The 18,339-nt window shown below is 35.3% G+C and overlaps 1 protein-coding gene and 1 pseudogene across 8 annotated transcripts in view; one reads left to right on the top strand and one right to left on the bottom strand.

The window, feature by feature from the left end:
* The window catches only part of OSBPL8 (oxysterol binding protein like 8), a 149,544-nt gene that overhangs the window by 54,680 nt on the left and 76,525 nt on the right, over positions 1-18,339 (bottom strand). The window lies entirely within an intron of this gene.
* LOC115303914 lies at positions 10,323-10,947 on the top strand (annotated as a pseudogene).

Here is an 18,339-nt window from a genome sequence, read left to right as displayed (position 1 = left end):
ATATATATATATATATATATATATGAGTTTCCCTAAGTTTAACATAGAAACCGAATTCCTGGGTTATGGTATATGTATCTCTTCAATTTTAAGGGTAACAAATTGTTTACTTTTCTACTAATAGTGTGCTAAGAGTTCTTTCTCCATATTCATGGTCACACCAATATTGACAAATTTAATATTTTTGCTAATCTGTTGGATGTGTATTATCAACATGTACATATATGTGTATATATGTGTGTGTGTGTGTGTACACGTGTGTGCATATCCATGAGGTTTTACTTTGCATGTCCCTATTAATTTTCTCATGTTAGTCATTTTAAATTTCTCTTTGTGAAAGACCTCTTCGGGTCCTTTGTGTATTTAAAAAAGGGCGGGCGGTGGGCACCTGGGTAACTCAGCTGGTTAAGCACCCAACTCTGGCTCAGGTCATTATCTCATGGTTTGTGGGTTCAAGCTCTGCACTGGGCTCCGTGCTGACAGCTCAGAGCCTGGAGTCTGCCTCAGATTCTGTGTCCCCCCCACCCCCCGCTGCCCCTCCCTTGATCACGCTATCTCTGTCTCTTAAAGGTGAATAAATGTTAAAAATAATAAAAAATAAAAAAGAACAATCAACTTATTGTCTTTTTCTAATTGATTTATATAGGAACTTTTGACATATTCCAGATACTGTCCTTTGCCAACTGCATGTTACAAATAACTCCCTATTCTATGGCTTGCCTTTTTATTCCCTCTATTTTTTTTTTAATAAGCAGCTCTTAATTTTGTCAAATTTAGTCATCTCATCCTTTAATGGTTAGCGCTTTATGGTCTTAAAGTCTTCCTTAAATCTGTGGTCATAAAGATATTTCCAAGTAGTGTAGTAATGCACTGAGTTTACTTCCTCCTACAAATCCAATGAAATATTATTCTTAAACAAATGAATGCACTGTCCTTAACTTCTAATTTGTTAACAAAATACAAATGCTATCATCAATAAGGTATAATCTTTTTATATACTACCATAATAAATTTGGTTCAATAATATTTAGATATAAAAAATCAGGTTTTAAGCTGCTTGTTAAAATGAGATTATATACCTATATATATATATCTACAAATGCAGATTTAATAAGTATTTCAAAATATTGAATAGCTATATTAACTATACTGAACACAGCCAGAATTAAGAAATTGTAGTAAAAAAAAATCTCTGGAGAAGTCAAAATGTAGAAGAAACATATCTGTTAATTAAAGCTCATACAGTTTGTCTATAAGTGATTTATTTGCTCAAAGTTTATTTACTTCAATCTTCTGGCACTGTTTTAGAGATTGGTCCAGTAAGCATATCTAGAAGTTATACCCGAGGCTGAGAGAAGAGACAGATAGGCAGACATGAAAAGAAATTGCACTATGGTGTTACTGGAAGTACACGCCCAGGTGGTAACATTTCCTTGCTATGACTCATCATAAAGAACCCAGCCATACCAGTATATTTCTTTAGATGGAAGTGACAAAAGAATAATTTTTTTCCCTAAGGAAATTGAAATGAAAAGAGGGTTATGCTCAAGATAGTAAGACAAAATTTTCTTTCAATATCACTAGTATAGAACCTCTTCTCTAATAATGGAAAATAAAAACAAAATTATTTTTCAGTACAATGAAATGTCCCAGAAGAAATATATGTTTTACTTTTTTTTCTTTTTTAATTAGAGAGACAGAGTGTGTGTGCAAGTGGGAAAGAGGTGCAGAGGGAAGAGAGAGAGAATCATAAACAGGCTCCATGCTCAGTGCAGAGCCTGATATGGGGCTTGATCCCATGATCCTGGGATCATGACCTGAGCCAAAATTAAAAGTCAGATGTTCAACCAATTGAGCCATCCAGGAAGGAGCCCCTATTTTACTCTAACTGGAAAAACAACAACATAAAAAGCCACTTCTTTGAAGTACCTAATTCCATTCTATTTCCTGGCTGATAAAATATATATTTTAAAGAGCTTTTTATCATGGCTGGTTGCAATACAACTGTTGTTTGTAAAAAGGGGATATGGGGCACCTGGGTGGCTCAGTCGGTTAAGCGTCTGACTTCAGCTCAGGTCATGATCTCATGGTTCATGGGTTTGAGCCCCGCATCAGGCTCTGTGCTGACAGCTCAGACCCTGGAGCCTGCTTTGGTTTCTGTGTCTCCCTCTCTCTCTCTGCCTCTCCCCCACTCATGCTGTTTATCTCTGTCTCCATAATAAATAAATAAATAATAAATAAATAAATAAATAAATAAACAAATAAAAAGGAATATGGAAGCATCCCTATGAATAGGAATTATCTCTATTTCAAGAATCAGAAAACAAAGATAAAAAGTGAAGATAATCATGTGTAGTAGAGTCACATGATTATTCTTCAATATGAAGTAGACTCAGTGAATGAAGGTTAGCAAACATTTGCTAGCAATCTTGCTGGCTAAAAATTAAAATACAGAGACAAACACAGAAATAGAACTAAATCACACTGTTAAAGCAAAGAGAGTATTTACCATTAAAAAATTTCAGTATGTTGTATTTTCAAAGCCACTTCTGAATAAATACAAATACTAAAATGTATTTGTACACCATTTTGAAAACATAAGAAACATGACAGTAACCATGATGTACTGAGAACACTAAACACAGACTATGAATGGTATTTACAGCTCAGGCTACTTAGGGAACAGTTTAGGACTGTGGTTCCCAATTCTTTTTTGAAACACTGTTGAAAGAAAAAATGAAAGCAGTGAATTCATAATAATTTAATTAGTTGTCTAGGTAACACCTTCCATTAGGTATTTCAGTATTTCAAAATAATGCATAAAACCACCTGTCTGCATGAATATTCACAAAAAGCCAAGGGAAAATGTTTATGTGAAAGTAGTAGAAAATACAATTCAAATTTAACAAAATGTGTCAGAAAAATATATAAATGGTTAAAGCAAGCACCAGTTTCAGTCAGAATTTGTCAGGGGTATTAAAATAATATTTTTATTTTAAAAGAAAATTATACACTCAAAAGAGTAGATAAAATTATGAAAGGACTTATTTAAAATTCTGAAAGGAAATTTAAAATTTTGAAAGGAAAATAAAGATTTTTAAATATTTTAAAGTATATCCAAATATTCACTACAATAAATCTTTCTCATACAATAAAAGATCAATTTATATCTACATCTCATTAACCAATCATTTAAATGTCTAAAACTTAACTGTCAAATGGCTAATTGCAATATTAAAAATGGTACCTTAAAATAACATTTTTTTAGCAAAAACTAATTATACACAAATGTAACAACAAGGCAGGCAGGCATTTCAAAAATTATACTCAGGTAAAAAATTTAGTTTAGTCAGGACTTGAACTAATTAAAGTTTAAACATCAATTTTAACATAGTTACTATTCTGCAGAAAACAGCCAAACAAGTATCAATATTAAATATTTGGGTTTCATTTGGGAAAAGCCTCAGAGTAATTTGTTTATTTATAAATTTTACATTTATCTCAAGTCCAGAAAATGTTTTAATTTTATCAAAGGGTCATGATATTTATTTCTATAATTAAAGCAAAAATTCATGCTATCAGCACGCCAGATTTGTATTTCACTGAATCACTAGTTCTCAAGTTTGAGCTTTAGAGATTGTAAGAGAAAAAAATGTGGAAAAGCCAAGCCATAGAGCAGCAATCATGAAAACTGAACCTTTCACTACAGAATCTGTTTCATTTAAATGAAAGCAGTTTTCAGACGTTAAAATACTCGTTTAATGAAAAGTCTGCAAGAAATTAAGAAAGGAGTGCAAGATTAAACAAACAAACCTGGCAAAGAAGGAGAAAGTTCATTGTATCCTCCAAATGAAGCATTCCGGACAAGCTTTCGGCCATCAATTCGTGGAGGAAATAAAGCAGGCGAAACCACAGTACAGGACGAAAATCTACGTTGTTGTGAGCTCTCTTTCATGGCTTAGAAGGTCTATTTAACTTACACGGTCACCCAGAAGGCTAATTAGATCCGTACAGCAAGGAAAGGCTTTTCTCTCAAATCCAAATGTAGCGAAACCCACCAGCACAAACAAAGGACACACACATTTAACAGCAAAGGAAAAGGACCAGAGACTGTCAAATCAGCAATAAACAGAAAAAGCATTAAGCCATGCTAGTGGGTTTTTTTTTTTTAAATGAACTGATAAACAAGAAAGGCTAGTCCCCTAATGTTTTACCTCTTTATCAAACCAGCGACGCCCTGAACCGAATTGCTGCCTTAGTAAAACAAAGCAAGATCAATACTTAGACATTCAGGATGAAGTAAAATGCAACCCTTTTCTCATATCCATTATGTTTTTGTAGTATCCGCCACAGTCCCACCTCTTCCGATTCTTTCTAGTTTTTGCTTACTTCAGAAACGGATATAAACACAACACTGTTTATCTCTCCTGACATCTCTAGATCTATATCTAATCTACTGCTTGCCTCAGCCATGATTAAGAATTCATAAGGAAAGATATTCTTTCAAGTACAATTCTGATGGATTCTAACAGCTAAAGCAGAAAATAAATATTTAACTCTCACCTCTAGCTAAGGTATAGGAGTCATTAAGACAGTGTTACCGCAAACCAATCAACAGAAAGGATTGAAAAGACATCATAATAATGCTTAATGCTCCAATACATTTTCCTTGAAAAAGGTATGAGCTGCTATGGTTCATCTTCATTGCATTTAAACTTTTCAAAATATATCATCTACCAATGAGGATTTTCCACTTAAATTCTCCTATTTAAAGTAAAATGCAACTTTATTATCTCAATAACAAATGGAAATATTTTTCTTTACTAGGTTAACACTAAGTTACTGGTATTATCTCACATTATTAACTCTAACAGGCAAGTACCAACAGCCCAAACAATAGATTATGCTAACTCTTTACAACTAACCTTTAAAATTTCAAGGAATTCTTTCCTAGTTATATTAAAATCCATTTTCCTTATTCTACCTTAATTGAAATTAAAAAGCTCTAGTCAATTACTTTCTTTATATATCCTCAATTTTTTTCTGGTCAAAGATCCAACCTAGAAATACACCCTCTTAATTGAACAACTAACTCAGTTAAAACTGACTTAGTGGTTCATTTTTATAGGCATTTTACCATAAGATCTCAGTTTCCTTCCTTTTATTATGCATTTGGCTCAAGGCTAGTTCTCAGATCCTATACAACACTATCCTGTATAATCTGAGACTATTACTCCTTACTAGAAAGGATGGTTAACAACAAACAAATTCAATTTCTTTACGTAACATGATCCTTCTTGGGCAAAGGCATTTCAAAATCAATTAGTGGTAAAAATAAGTAAGTTAATGGTTGAAAATTACACCTATAACAGGGATTTGAATGTTTTTTCTTTCCCCCATGTCATGAAATATAAATGACCATTAATTATAGATGAGAGAAATAATTATAATTAATTCATGCATTGGTGCTTGCCTCTCAAGACATTATAGTGTAATGGTTAAGCAGGATTTGAAGTTAAATTGCCTGGGTTCAAATCCCAGCTGGATGCATTGGCGCAATTAAGTTAATTTCTATGGGTCTCTGTTTTTTCATTTATATAATAATAAAAATATTACCTATATTATCTGGTTGTTATAAGGATAAAATTGGAGAATATATATAAAATCTAGAAAAGTTCCAGGTTAAAATGGTAGAATGAAGACACTAACCTAATGTGTTCCCTCCTAAAACTCAGCTAAAATTATGACAGGGTTAATTTTTTTAAAAACATAAACAAGTATAGGTATGTATCCCACAAGTATATATCAAGGACAGGATACATCAGCAACATATATTTGACACTGGAAAGCATGAGATTAACAAAGAGCCATTGTTTTACAGATCACATAAAGCTGAATGACAAACCAGCAATGATAAAAACTGAGAACCAGCCCTATTTATAAACTAAAGAATTCTTTTGCACATAATTGATAATGCCAAGTTCCTCTAGATCAGGAATCAGATTAACCTACTGATATCAGCAATAATTCTGGAATCAGGACAAAAATACAGTATAAGCAATGCTTTCAAAGTTGGAAGGAAAATGAATTTCAACCTAGAATTCCATACCCAGACAAACTATCAATTACATATTAGGGTAAAATAAAGATATTTTTAGATATGCAAGACCAAAAATTCACTTTCCATGCATATTTTCAAATAATTTACTAGAGGAGTCCTTCTCTCCTAGGGTTCATTAGGGCTTACTGCACTAAGATATCCACTCTTCAAAGTGAAGTAACTTTTTCTCCCATACATCTATAATAGCTCTAACCATGCACCATAACCCTTGGAAGAATTTAGAAAATATTCACTTAAATTATTTTCTACAGGCCTTACTTCCTTCCTTCAAAGGATACCACTTGAAAATAGTGCACTAGAATATATACTCTATCAAAAAGTGATAGCAAAAGGTGACACAAGAAATAGGTACTCAATATAAAAGAGTGGTCATCACCCAAAAAGTCCTGTACCATTGTACTATCTCTCTGTAAACCAAGGACAAATTGTTTGGGTGAACTTTGCCCAATTTTTTCCTGAATTTGGGTCTTGTCTCGATAGTATGCTGATGAAGGTTCTTTTCTCCCCCCACCACCCCCACCCCCTCCAACCCCCATGCTGTGATGTTTGGATAAGGTGAGTCTACTCCCAGTACACTGATGTGTTTTACTTTTTTTTTTTAAGATTTTATATTTTACAGCAGTTTTAGGTTCACAGCAAAATTGAGAGGAAGATACAGAGATCTCTCATATATCCCCTGTCTCCACATATGTACAGTCTCTCCATTATCAATTTCCTTCACCAGAGTGATAAATTTGTTATAAGTGATGAACCTACACTGACATATCATAATCAAAGTCTATAGCTTATCTTAGGGTTCATTTTTTTTGATGTTGTACATAACATGGGTTTGGACAAATGCACAATGACATGTATCCATCACTACAGTATCATACAATTTTCACGGTCATAAAAACCTTTTGTTCTCTGCCTATTTATTGTTGCCTCCCTGCTAACTCCTGGAAACCAATGATTTTTTTTTTTTTTTTTTTTTTTTTTTTACCATTTCCATAGTTTTGCCTTTAACACAATGTCATGTAGAACTCTAATGAGTAACGTTATTTCTAAGTCTCTGTTGTGTTTCATTTGTCTCTATTTCAGCACCAACACCTACTGTCTGTCTTACCAGAGCATTACAGTAAGTACTAAATAACCCCTGACCCTTGCCTGGCTCTACCTCTTCAGGAAGGTCTTGACTCTTCCTTACTCTTGGTTGTCCTTAGACAGTTTACGATAATCTTATCAAGAGTCATGAAAAAATCCTGTTAAAATACAGATTCAAAATATATTGAACAGATAAAATCAATTTGAGAAGTGTCATACTAATAATACTGTCTTTCCCTACTGGAAACTATGGTATGTCTATTTAATTGAAAATATTTCTCTCCATTTATTGAGAATACATCATCTTAGTGTTATACCTTTCTACATAAAGATATTCTGTTAGATTTATTCCTACGCACACCTTACTTTCTGTTGTGTTGTTATTTTTTGAACTGCATTTTTCTAACAATTTGTTACTGATATGGCACATAGAACTGTAGTTAAATATATTCAGTAATTTCTTAATGATTTTAATAATTTATCTGTGAATTTGAGAGAGGTTCTATAAAAACAATTATACTAGCTGCAAATTGCTCCTTTACTTTTATTTGTTTACATAATTCATTAGATAAATTTCAAGTGCAATATCATAATGAAGAGTACATGGTACACACCTTCTCCTTGTTCCTAATTGTTACTTTACAAGGTTAAGAAAGAGTTCCCTCCTATTTCTAATTTGCTTAAAAAATTTTTTTTTACTATGATGGATGTTAAAATTTTCAAATACATTTTGTTAATGGGATGACAATATCGTTTTTCTCCTATAATCTATATGTAAATGACAATCATAGGTTTTCTAATACCAAAGCCATCCTTACAATGCCTGAAACAACCCCACTGTGGTTATAATGCATTATTTCTTTATAACTTGCTTGATTCAACAGTTTGCTAACTTATTACAATTTCTACATCTAAATTCATCAGCAAGAAGTCTTGTAACTTTTCTTTGTAATGTCTGCCTGCTTTTCATACACAAGAATATTTTTGTCCATTTATATTCTAAGATGCCATCAACTATTAGCTACATTCCTGACTTCAGAGAGGTCATAAAAATATGAGGAAAGAGAAGGAAACATTAATACATTGTAAAAGAGATCCCAAATTCAGAGATGATATAAAGTGTTTAAATTTCCAATGGAAATTGCAAAACACTATCAATTAAAGCTCTAACCCAATTTCAGAGATATTAAAGTAGGAGGAGGGGTACTTTTTTAGACCTAATGAAATACAGTATTAATGTGAGATTGGAATTCTATTCTTCCCTAAATAGTCAGTAGAACTTGTTTGTAAACCAATCTGAGCCTATGATGTCTTTGTAAAGATAATCTATATTCCTAATTAGATAACAATCACTAGAACTTCCTATTACTAAACAAATTTTGGGAAATGCTATCTTCCTAGAAATTTGTTCATTTAACCTAATTTTTCAAATTTATTGGCTAGAGTTGCTGCCTTCACTTTTAGTTGTGTCTTTTTTTCCTAAAAATGTTTATTTCTTCTCCCCCCTCTCCTTAATCCTGCTCATTTTGATATTTCTTATTAGCCTTTTCAAACAATCAACTTAGTCTTTCCTGGTAACTCTCACCTATGTCTATAGAGTATCTTTATTATTTCCTTTCTTCTACCTACTTCAGGCTTACTCTATCATTTTTATAACACTAAGTTAAATGCTTACTTAATTCATTACTTTTCAGCATTCCTGTTTGTCAAGTATTAGCATTAAAACTATTATTGTTGTTTAGACTTCCTGCTTGGGAATTGTGAGGCCTTCTTAATCAGAGGGTTGTTGTCTTTCATCAATTCTGAAAGGTTCCCAGCATTATCTTTCAATACTGCTTTTAACCCATTAAATCACATTCTGGCATCTATTATTTCCAGTTGGTGCAGATGCTGGTTTGGATGGTAGGTAGTTTATGCAGATTCTCTCTGATGGTGTCTTGCCTCCTCATGTTTTTCCTCATTTTTCCATATCTTTGCCAGCATTTGGTGCTGTCAATGTATTGGATTTTAGCCATTCTAACAGGTGCATAATGATATCTCATTGCTATTTTATTTACTGATTTTTAGTTATGAGTTCACATGTAATTTTTGGAGGCCTATGTTTAAAATCTCCTGTCACAAGTATCGGTTGATTCTTCCAGGCACCTGAGAATACTAATAACTCAAGATCATATTAAACAAAATGGAGGGGTGTTTTTGTTTTTGCCACAGAGACAGTGTAAATTCTGGCTCCAAGCCTACATGAGTATATTGTTTCTCGAAGTAGAGTCCCTCTCTTCCCTATTCTACCTACAATCACAACCAAGAAAAGAAAACACACTAGTATCTTCCTCTATGGGTAAGTTTTCCAGTTTTATTTCTTTAATGTTTATTTTTGAGAGACAGAGAGAGCGTGGCAGGGGAAGGGCAGAGAGAGGAGGAGATTCAGAATCTGAAGCAGGCTCCTGGCTCTGAGCTGTCAGCACAGAGCCTGACTCGGGGTTCGAACTCACAAACTGCGAGATATGACCTGAGCCGAAGTCACCCGCTTATCCAACTAAGTCACCTGCGTATCCAACTAAGTCACCCAGGTGCCCCTTAGTTTTTTGTTTGTTTTTCTTGTTGTTGTTGCTTTTGTTTTTAACTAAGAAGGACTTGTAATTTCATGTGGGGAGATCTCCAATCCAAATTTTCATCATGAATGGGTTCCAGGCCTTTTTTCCCTTTTTCTTGCTAAAACTCAAGTTTCAGACTTTTCAGAGAACAGTTAAGTGCTGGTCAGGACAAATGCTGGTTGCAGAGGTCATGTCTCTGGATTCCCACTCTCAATAACCCTGCCTCTCCTACTAATTCCCTTACTTTGCTGACAGTTCAATCACACTTTAAAAATAAAAATTTGAAACACTGTATCTGAGTCTGAAGGGGGTGGCCTGAGATGGAGAGCTGCCACCAGCTAAGCGACAGCCTCGGCCTCTTCTCAGGTTATGTCTGGGACTTCCTGCCAGGGAGGCTTTATCCCCATGGCTCCACATGGCACGGTCTCAGGTTTCTTAACATCCAGAGAGAAAAAAAGTTGATACCCTGCATCCTAGAAGTTCATTTAAGAGACTGAAATTAGGGACTTCTTTCAAATCTGGACATGGCTAATTTAGGCGCAACAGACCCAATGGGCCATATACTGGAAATAAAAATGCCAGTTCATACTAATACTTCTGGGAAAGTCTGCTGTTGACAAATCAAGCCTGTAACTGCATTTTGTGAAGGGCCAATTTCATGAATTTCAAGATAGTGTGTCTTGTGTGTTGTGTCTTGATGACACAACAGCAAAGTCTGAAATATGGGATACAGCTGGTCAAGAACGCTACCACAGCCTCACACCAATCTACTACAGAGAAGCACAAGCAGCCATCGTTGTATATGATATCACAAATGAGTGCTCTGGCAGAGCCAAAAACTGGGCTAAAGAACTTCAGACACAAGTCAATCCTAACAATGTAATAGCTTTATCAGTAAACAAGGATGACCTTGCAAATGAAAAAGCTGTCCATTTCCAGGAAGCACAGTCCTATGAAGATGACAATAGTTTATTATTCATGGAGACGTCAGCTAAAACATCGATGAATGTAAATGAAATATTCATGGCAATAGCTAAAAAGCTGCCCAAGAATGAACCACAGAATTCAGGAGCAAATTCTGCCAGAGGAAGAAGAGTAGACCTTACTGAACCCACACAGCCAACTAGAAGTCAGTGTTGTAGTTACTAAACCTCCAGTTTGAACTTGCTGAAGTATTTCTGCTTCCTAAGTGTTAAGGGGAGTGGAATTAGCGCAGTTAACCAGCCCTGTGTGACTTTCAAAAAGAAGAGTCAAGTTTCTAATACAGAATTATTTTAAGTGTTTTGAACTTAATTTTTAATAACATGCATGTGACCCTTTGACTAATGTTTCAGAAGCAGAAAGGGGAAATGAAAGGGGTATGTGTGTGTGTGTGTGTGTGTGTGTGTGTGTGTGTGTGTGTGTGTATGTGTGTGTGTTTCCTTGGATGGTTAGGGGGAATCATTTCTTATCGCCAGGGATAGAGGCAAAGGATGGTGTAAACCCTACAGTATTCAGGAAACTGGTAATTTCCCTTAGTATGTGGATTTAAAATGAACATCCCACATTTTAACAAATTAATCACAATAAAACAAACCTACATCTTCAGGGGGAAACTATGAACATTAGTGGGATCTAAATTATAGCCAGTCCTGGTATTTCTAATGGAGTAAAAAAAAGTCAAATGTAACCTCATCTTGTTTTAGAAATATGAAAACTAATAAAAGCATCTTAATGGATAGTGTTCCCTTCAAACATGTGAGCTCTCCAACAGAAATGCAACAAACCAGGTATCTGTGACTTTTGTTTAATCACTGTTGGCCATTACATCGGTTTTGTTGTCTGGGAGCAGAGAGAGGGCTTTTGTTCCCTTTGGACATATTATTGTCAATGCACTAACAATTATGTACATTCAAACTTGATTATTTGAAATTCGGTCTACAGCTATACTATAAATAAGGTACTGCACTATTGTCTCCGTGTTTATTCCTCTTCTGTAATATTTAAGAGTTGCTTAAAAGTATACAAAATTACAAAACACCTAATTTTTCCTTTTCTTTCCCTTTGAAAGGAAGGGACTGCAGTTGTTCCCACAAAGGCTAGAACCATGATAAACAATGTGCCAGTAATTTGTAACATATGTTAGCAAAAATTCTGCAGACTTGTTTTCCACAGTTCATTTTATTTTGATCAGGTCAATATATTGCACTAATTGTTTTAGGTATTTTCATTATATGAATACTACCATGTGTCAGAGATGATTTAATCTATTTAAGTGCTGAACTGCTAGCAGAACTTGTACATTTATAGTAATTCAGAATTAGTAAGGAAACCCATTTACCAATGTTTAGTTTTAAACTGAAGTGCTCAGGTTGGAATAAAGTGGTATAAAAAGAAAAAAGACAAAAATAAAAACAAAAAACATACTGCATCATTTTGATGTTCTTACTAGGAAGGTTTTCTCTGAATATTTATTTTGCCATATTACTGGACCTGTAACATGCAAAGCTCATGTTTCCCTAATTCTTATCCCTAAATTTCCTAATTATAAATTAAACTGAAGGCAGGAGCTGAGAATATCACTTTTGGTTTGTTCCTGTTTTCTAGTATAGAACTCTGTACCAAACAGAATAAATAAAGGTCAGCTTGATGGAGGAGACCCGTGGAAAATCCTGTACTCCACGGGGACAATCTGTCCATTTGTCACAAACATCCTTCCTTCACCTGGAAAATATGAGTTGCTGAACTTTCACTGCTTCATTCTTTTTTTAAAAAACTTATTTACTTATTTTGAGAGGGAGAATGAGCGAGGGAGGGACAGACAGAGAGGGAGAGAGAATTCTAAGCCACGCTCCATCCACACTGTCGAGCATGGAACCTGATGTGGGGCTTGAGCCGACAAACCATGAGATCATGACCTGAGCCTAAAATCAAGAGTTGGATGCTTAACTGACTGAGCCACCCAGATCCCCTGCTTCACTCTTAAAACTTCTGTGTGTTCAAACTTTAAACCAAAATGAAAACAGAAAATTTTCTATGAAGCTGTTTATCTTCTCTCGGAAATTACGCAAATATTCCTTGGTAAATTAAATTGATATCATCTTGCTATTTATTATAAGACAGAAAACATGCTTCTCCATGCATCAAGTAAGAAAAGGGCGATTGTTAGCAGTCAGCTCTATAGGTGAAACTCTTCTACCAGTCCTGCTAAGAAGGTGATCTCAACCTCTTGGGCTTTGAAAACAAATGGGAGGAAATCCCAACAGAAAAAGAGCTGAGAAACTAGTGCAAGTAGTACCTTATAATCCTTTAATGTTATCTTAATATATACACACACACATATACACATATAAATATACATACCCATGTGTATTTTAATTAAATACACACATGCATATATACACACAGAAAGAATATTTATAGGGAAAAAGTAGTGCTTCAGTATTCTTAAAGTTAATCTTGCTGCTTTGTTAAAGAAGCATTTAACAAGGTCTGGCAAGGATAAGACAGACTCATCTCATCTTTGTAAAGATGCTTAAAAGAGAGCTAAATTATTCATTCTCACTTTTCAATAAATGTTTTCAAAGTATTTCAGTTCCATCTACAAGAACACAGGAACATTTGAAAAGCATAGATATTGCAACATTTCACAGGAGAGATTTAGAAAAATATTTCATTCTTATTTTTTTAAATGTTTTTTTTCTAATGTTTTATTTATTTTGATACAGAGAGAGACAGCATCAGAGGGGGAGGGTCAGAGAGAGAAGGAGACACAGAACCGGAAGCAGGCTCCAGGCTCCGAGCTAGCTGGCAACACAGAGCCTGACGCGGGGCTCGAACCCACAAACGTGAGATCTGACCTGAGCCGAAGTCGGAAACTTAACCGACTGAGCCACCCAGGCGCCCCTCATTCTTATTTTTTAATTTGGCAAATATTATATCCTTTTTCATTATTTAATACATACTTTCACACCTCTGAAGCAACTACCCAAACACAAGGAATTCCAAACAGAAAACTTTTTGAAACAGAAAAATTCTGACTTAAGAAATAACTTCAAAAATCCAATAGTGAGGACTCAAAAATCAGGAGAAAATTAATATAACCTCTAGTTTATATACTATTTGTAATGAAAATGACCTAGGATTACAAAAGAAAGCACAGCATTTAAGAGGGGGAAAAAAAGACAGTGGGGATAAATTCAAGTACTCTTTCAGATAAAACAATTTTCATGAAATACTGCACATATATTCAAGACACATTTGTTATGTGTATATAGTCTTATAAATGTTCTTCAAGAATTGATCCTAGAAATATCTTACCGAGGGAGGAGGAATTGCTTCGATTCATGGAGGAAACTGACTTCTTGGTCTCCTTTTGTCTTTAAACCACTTAAATGAAGATGTCACCTGAGATTTATACCAACGATGACTAAAAGTGTCACCCTGGGGATATGGTACAACATCTTCACACTAATAAATAAACTGTGCAAAAAAATCCCCCTTTCCTTTGAAGTCTTCTACTAAGTTGTAGATATAGACCCATTGCATCATGTTTAATGCTACCAGGGCATTCAAGGGGAAGGGACTTTGCAGGTTTAAGAGAATTTACTAAAGGATGACAGAAACACAATACTAAGCAGGTACATTTTAATTCAAGTCTAGATAAACCAAGCATAGTCTAAATTAATTTAAACTGGCTAAGCGAATAACTGATTAAATAGATAACTTTTAGTTTTAAATGTTTTAAAATTTTAAACATTTAAAAATTAATTTGAAACCTACTCCTTTAAATTTTGACAAAGCAACATTTTATATTCTCTCACAAAGCACTACATCTGAAAGATGGTTCTGTAAAACTAAAAGCGTGCAAAATCACTTTTTATGACCAAAGAATGAAAGAGTAGTTACAAGATGCATTACAGTTAACTCATCAAAGCTTTGATAACATTTGCAAATGTTCTGTAGAGAGAACAGAGTACCCGTGAGATGAGCTATAATTTAGTCTCTAGGCTCCCTGGGCACTGTCCTTATTCAAAAGTAGAAGAAAAAAAGGGAGGCAATAACCTATTTAATATCCATATTTCTCTTTCTTGATAAACAAATGAAATACATAAAATGTCAAAGAAATCAGCATAAAACAAATACCATCCTATTTATGAGACTGTAATCATTCTAAGGTTAAAAGTATTTTTAAGTAAACTGCTACACTTAACTTCGAATAAGGTAAAAATCTGACATTAATAATTTCTGGAATAATCTGATTCATTACTATAATTTAAACATATAACAAATAAAAGTCTATCCTGATATGTGTATGCTTTAGTGAGAAGAATCATCTCCCTAGTTCCTTCAAACAAAGAAAAGAAAATCCTAAAACAATGGAAGGAAACCACACCAGAAGAAAACAAACTGGACTGTTTTTAAGGGATAATGACTTACATTAAATTGGTATGAATCAATATGCATGAAGAATACTCACCTAGAAAACAGGATCAGAATCTTTGCCATTCTAGAGCAATAGGCTTTGACAGTCCCGAGACTGAAAACTTCCTCTGACATTTACTAGTTTTGTGAATTTCTTAAGTCCTTGATCCTTAGTTTTCTCATTTGTGAAGCAGAGTAACTGTTGCTATGTTTTATAGGGTTGTTTCAAACAGTTAAATATAATTTTGCACATAAGACTTCTAGCATATTAGCCAAACTCGGTTAAGTGCTCAACAAATGGTAGCTATTAGCAAGAATTCAGCAAATAGCACCAATATAAATGCCATTTGTTCCTGATGCCTGGTCATCCACTCTCTTGTGGGACTTTCTCTTCAGCAAACATGGGAACAATATCATATGTGAGATTCATGTTAGAGAACGGGTTCCAGTACATGAATATTGCCCCCAGAACTGCATCCATTCATTTAAAAAATGAGACTAAAGCTTCACAAGGGCCGGGACGTAAAAGGTGCTCAATACAGGCATTCATCCACTTATTCAATACCAAAACACCTACCATGTTCAAGTTATTATACATGCTAGGAACAAATGAATATTTTTATTAAAAAAGGACAATCTCTTTCCTGAGGAGCTTACTGACAGTGCATTTACTCTCTATACCTTTCTTCTGTTGACATTAACCCTCCATTATTTTATTAGTTCAGTATTGATCTGTTAGGGCTCGCCTCAGGCCCTAAAGCCACTGACTTATACACTGAGCTGTCCACTAATTCTGACATTTCCTCCTACAGACCCCACCCCCTCCACCAAAGCAGTTCATCAAACTCATCCACTAAACCTCCACTCCCCTGCCAGCATCCCATGCCTACTCTGCCACAATTACTTTTATTGCACATTCCTAACAAAGCCTAACCTTACAGAATAAAAATCTCACACTGAGGCAGATTAATTGAGGCCCGAACACTATCTGGCACCCCGAGATGGTTCCTCCACTTCCCAGCTGTGTTCCTGGGCCTGTCAACCCCTCACCTTCACATGGGACCCCATCATGGCTGCTCCCTCTGAGACCTGTCCTATTAATCATGTATTTCTCTCTACTGACTTTGTCCTGTCAACATTTGGACATGCTCAAATATCTCCTTTCTTAAATGTTTTTGCCCACTGTCTTTCTCTAGCTACTAAACACTTTTCTCCTCTTGAAAGGTACAATACTTGAGTTTGCCAACTGTCTTCAATTCCTTACCTTTCTTACTCATTCTATTGCAATTACCTTCTGCCTTCATCACTGTCCCCAAACTGAATTCACAAAAGTTAGCAATGATACCTTGTCAACGGATAGTTTTTCAGTTGTCTTAACTGGCTTGACTCCTGAGCTGCATGTACAACTACAGGTTACTCTCCCTCCCTCATAAAACCGTCTGTTTCATTCTTCTGGGATACAACACTCCTTTACAAAGCTCCTCTGCCAAATACTTTCTCCACCATATCCTTAAATGTTGACATTTGTTCATTAGGATGGTATGCCAATTACTTTTCTCAAGCTTCAATTCTTCGCAAACTTTTTACAACTTACAATGAGAAATGTATTTTACATCAAGTAAGTGTGTGTGTAAGTACGCATATGAGGGTAGGAGATAAAAATTTCACAGATCACAAGAGCTCTGATCTTTTGATTCGCTTTTACTTCGTTTAGAAAACAATACTGCCTGGGAATTTCTAAACCGATGCATATAGTTGTTTTAACCATCTTCAATTACTCTGTCTATGCTGATGACTTCCAAATCGGTATTTCCAGTGCAGAAGGGTCTACTAAACCCTGAACTCATAAAGCCAATCTTCTCCTTAACATGCCATGTGGATAGTTCTAACACACTTCAAACTCACCATGTTCAAAACTGGAATCCTCAGTGTCTTTCCCCCAAACTTGGGTCTTCTCCATAGTCCCCTATCTTGGTAAACTTCTAAACTAGTTTCCTAAGCTAAATATCTAGGAGTCAGTGTGGATTCTTTCTTCACTCTTTCCACTGTCACCTCCACCCAATCAATCACTAGTCCTGAACAAATTTTCCTTTTGTTATTCCCACAACTGTCATACTCATCCAGGCTGTATTTGCTTCAACTAGACAGTACAGTCTAGTAATGAATCTTCTCATATGTACTGTATTCTTCTCAATTTATAAGTATAATTCTAACCACTGTGTTGCCCACTATTGTAATTATCTATTCCTGTACCTTAAACTACACAAAACTTAGTGCTTTAAAACACTAAATTATTTGCTCACAATTATGCAATTTAGGCAAGTTGGGGTTGGTGATGGCTTGTCTCTGATCCACACAATATCTTCCGGAATACCCAATATGGCTTGTCACTCATGCTGACCTTCAGCAGGGATGACTGTAACACCTGGGGGCTAGCCAGTTTGGGCCTCCAAAAGCATAGTAGCATGTGGATGGTAAGGCTCCTTACGCAGAAGCTGGCTTCCTCTCATCAGCAGAAGCAGAAGTTACCTGGCCTTTTTAATGTCTGGTCTCAAAAGTCCTAAAATGTCACTTCTGTCATATCATATTGGTCACAGCAGTCACATGAATAAGGACAGGGATAGAGTAAGAATAAACTTCATTTCTTGATGGACAAGTTTCAAGGACACATTAAAAAAAGGCATGTAAGATGAAAGATATCCATCTTTGGAAATGAAATACACCACAGCCCACCTAATTCACATTCCTTCCATATCCAAAATACACTCAGTGTCTTCCCCAAACCAAAATATCATTGTATTATAGCCCTGACTATAAGGCTGGGTCTAATTATTTAAATCAGGCGCAACTGCAAGTGGTACTCCTTGGGTTTAGTTCCTCACATGTAGCTTCTCAGATGTACCTCCTCTGAAGCCAAAATCCCATCACCTCAAAATGTTACTTCTCTGCCCCACTGTAGTAAGCCAGGGGTAAGACTACAATGGACACAGGAGTTCAAAAGATGCAGGGGATGAGGAGTTACACAGAAGGCACAACAGTCCCATAGCAGTTGTCAATCTGCTGGGCACATGTCATCAGCAGTTTGATTACAACAGGTAGGGGGGCACCTGGGTGGCTCAACTGGTTGAGCATCTGACT

This window comes from Suricata suricatta, chromosome 10 (genome assembly GCF_006229205.1).
Source record: "Suricata suricatta isolate VVHF042 chromosome 10, meerkat_22Aug2017_6uvM2_HiC, whole genome shotgun sequence".
NCBI lineage: Eukaryota > Metazoa > Chordata > Mammalia > Carnivora > Herpestidae > Suricata > Suricata suricatta.
Note: the sequence above shows the minus strand (reverse complement) of the source record. Positions and strands in the feature narration are given on the sequence as shown.